The sequence below is a fragment of the Adelges cooleyi genome, unplaced genomic scaffold, assembly GCF_023614345.1.
Source record: "Adelges cooleyi isolate 19-005CV unplaced genomic scaffold, UGA_ACOO_1.1 ACOO_flye_CR_arks_rails_tigmint_CR_PRNA_728, whole genome shotgun sequence".
In the NCBI taxonomy this organism is placed as follows: Eukaryota; Metazoa; Arthropoda; class Insecta; order Hemiptera; family Adelgidae; genus Adelges; species Adelges cooleyi.
The window spans coordinates 156,375-160,094 of NW_026096434.1; the positions used below are offsets into that span (position 1 = coordinate 156,375).

The 3,720-nt window shown below is 27.8% G+C and overlaps 1 long non-coding RNA gene across 1 annotated transcript; it reads left to right on the top strand.

Annotated features, from left to right (window-relative positions):
* The first annotated feature begins 509 nt into the window (after positions 1–509).
* Positions 510–3,277, top strand: LOC126845257 (uncharacterized). Its single transcript, XR_007686747.1, has 3 exons — positions 510–863; positions 1,365–1,533; positions 2,744–3,277. It is a non-coding gene; the product is annotated as an uncharacterized LOC126845257 (long non-coding RNA).
* Positions 3,278–3,720: the final 443 nt, after the last annotated feature.

The following is a 3,720-nucleotide window of genomic DNA, read 5'->3' on the forward strand; positions in this document are numbered from 1 at the left end:
TTTTTCTATCAAGGAAAAACTCCAAAAAAAAAAGAGGAAATCTTAGCTTTGACCGAGGTTTCCAGATAAAGAGCATAATTGTCAATAGGTGCAATGCTTTTATCGATATTTGTATTTAATAATTCTCGTAGACCTGTGATCTTACCGTCGCCACTATGTCCTAAGCCAACTGTACTGGCTTTCTTTTACACCTATTTTTTTTTTGTTATTATTGTATTAAATATTAATTTTACAAGCGTGGGCCTTTGTATTCTAACAGAATCAGCGAAAGGTGTTTCCAAAACCGATAGACTTAGGTAAACGCATTGATACATTTTATAGGACGTCGATGAAGGTAAGTTTACAACAAGCTTTTAAACCGGAGTTGAGAATTTGAACAGTTTGCCTCCTAAAACGCGCGACAGTTTACCTCCGCGCTATGGTGTACCTCAACCTGTGGCAATCACTCGTTATCACACATACACTATCACAAATCTGTCTAGAAAAATTTCTTTTGTTGCGCAGTTTGCGTTAAAATCACAATTATCATTAAATTCAAGTTTTGTTTTGACTTTTTGTTAATAATTGAGATTTCCTTTTGTACCTACACTGAATTTCTGTGAATTATTACTAGTTAAATTAGATTTAGCGCTATAGTAACAATTTGTTTTCAGCATTGTTGCTACGGGTCCGATTCGTGAGAATCTTTAGATTTTAATCATAATATCTTTGTCGATTTCTGTGATAAATACCTAACGTGTTGGGTCGTGTTTCGTTATTTGGTTTCGATTTGCGTTACAATCGAGTTTTGTCTTGCCTGTTAATAATTTATTATAAGGTTTTAGTAGCTGCCCTGGGCAGCGGTTTACGGTTCTTCTGTGTGTGTGAGTACCTACAGCTTTGTATTTCTATATTATTTACATTATTGCCGTGTTTCCATTGATTTTGGAAATAAATGTTAATAAATAGAATCATAATCTATGTGTGTTTGTTAATTACTTATTATTTACTTGGAATCTGGTTGAATGACATGGGATCAACGCCACTTTAAATTAATCTATTCGGTCAAGTGGGCTATCGTCTAGCTTTAATCTTTATTGTCAAAACTTCTTACCTACAAGTCATACTTGTAACATTGCGTCATTCGTCTAATTTTATTGAATTAAAATTTAGTTTTAAATGTTTATAAAATACAAAATATACCACTCAAAACTTTGTTGGATTTTTATTTTTCAAACCATGTAAACTAAATTTTTCTTTATCATATCATTATTATGACTAAACAAAATAGTTAAAATTATGTAATTAAGTCGTCCTATTAAACCTCAATGAATATATGGCACAGAAATATAACTGTCAACTAATGTTAAATGTCAATTATATAGTTTGGAAGCTGTACAATATGTTGAAAATTAAAGAAGAAAATGATGAAACAAAAGAACATTTTTTTGAAAATTCGTTTGAACCTAAACCGTTAGATGTACAGTTCATAAAGAATGAAATTTCTACAATAGAAGAGTATTTGGTAAAGAATGAAGTCGACAATACTTATAAGTAAGGCGATTTTTATAACCATTTTTTTTATCCTTAATAAAACTATTTAGCTTTTGTTGTTATGTCGTCCTCTGTAATTTTAACAATAAATGTAATTAATGATGTCCTAATTCATTTTCAAAATAGTATTAATGGTATTATTTAAACAATTATCTTTGGCGCTATAAGAAGTAAAGAGAAATATTAACTTTTCTTGAGTAACTTAATCCACTTATCTTTACCTTGTTCTATACTTAGCTTTTTTTGAAGTATTATAAATGATTAAGGTTTATATTATATAAAACATTAGACTTTATTTAAAACTTGTTATCGATCAGTCAAATTTTTCAATAAAATATATACTCTTTTAAAAATAATTGTTTGGTAAATACTATTTTATAAGTTATATATATAATACATCAGTGATTTTTATTTTTATCTCTATAAAAATGAAACTGTTTATTTTATAATAGTGAGTTATAAAGAAATCAAAAATTTAAAGCGTATTTATATATATTGACTCTCCTTTTAGCTAATAGACCTTTTATGCTTACAAAACAGGCAAAGTTATTGATCTGTTTATAGATAAAAGTCTGAACGTACAGGAAAATAATAATTTGGGCTTTGTTAATTACTGAGTTGATGAGCATAATAACGTACCCAACAATAAACACGAAACTGACGAACTAGTGAATGAAACACTGTTTAAAACCAAAATATATTATAACTGTTGGAAACTGATCATGTACATCTAATTTATTTATTAATATTAAAAAAAAACCTTTCACTTATTTAGCTATTGAAGTATAAAATCTAATATATCCTAAAATATAGGTACTATGCTTTGTACACCGGTTTGTGTTGAGTCGAGTTATACGGGATCAACGCCACTTTAAATTAATCTAGTCTGCAAAATGGCAAATCGTATCGTCTTAACTTCTTACCTACAAGTCATAGTTGTAGTTTTGTGTTATTCATCTAATTTAAGTAAATTAAAATTTAGTTTTAAATGCTTAAAAAAAACAAAGTATACCACTTAAATTTTGTCGGTTTTTATTTTTCGGTCAATGCTTCGGAAACTTAGGACATTAGCTGTCTGCTTTTTTATAATATTATATTACTCTATTTGTTACTAAAATAAATAGTTAAAATTGTGTAATTAAGTCGTCTTATTAAACCATGCATGCATATTTGATACAGAAATTCAACTAATGTTAAATTTCAATTATAGAGTTTTGAAGCGGTATAATATGTTGAAAATTAAACATGAAAACGTTGAAACGGATGTCATTGAACCTCAACCGTTAGATGTACAGTTCATAAACAATGGAGTTTCTACAACAAAGGAGTATTTGGTAAAGAATGTAGGCGACAATACTTATGAGTAAGGCGATTTTATTACCATTTTTTTAAACTACATAAAACAATTAAGGTTTTGTAATTATGTCATCCTCCTCTATAAACCCGTCGTTGGTATTGATGTTAGCGTTTCGCTAACATTTAACTTAAATTAGGAGCCACTTGTTCATATGATAATAGATTGTTTTAAAACTACCTCTTATCAATATAATGTAAAATCAAAATACCAAAAAAAATTAAATTGTAAACATCTATTTGTAAGTATGATTACCGGTCAAAGTCTGCAGTACCGCATTATGTTAGCGTACGTTTGCACGAGACTTACCGTGTTATATATTATATAAATATATAGAAAACATTTATACATTTTTTTTCATTCTTTTATAAAATAGACAAAAAATGCGGAAAAGGGTCATTTTTTATGATAAAACTTTATTTTAACAGTTATAAAAAAAATATTATAATAAGTACTTATTTGTTTAATTTTTATAAAATACCTTTTTTTACAATCAAAAATTTATTTTAAGTTAAATAGAAAATTTTAATGAAATCTAACCTTTTTCTTTTATTTATAAAATTATTATTCTTCGACATCTAGGTCATTAGCTATTAACTTTTATTGGTTATAACTAAATAAACACTTTTACCTCGGTTGTACTTACTCTAAGTTCATTAAATAGTTCACAGAAACAAAAAAACAACAATGTTAGCACGATGCTAACACGATACCAATCCTGTTTGAAATCATAACGATACCTACGATGGGATAAAGCTTCTATGTGTATGATGTACAGAATTAAACCAGAATATGAACAATATTCGGCTCACCGAAATCTAATACATTTGTTT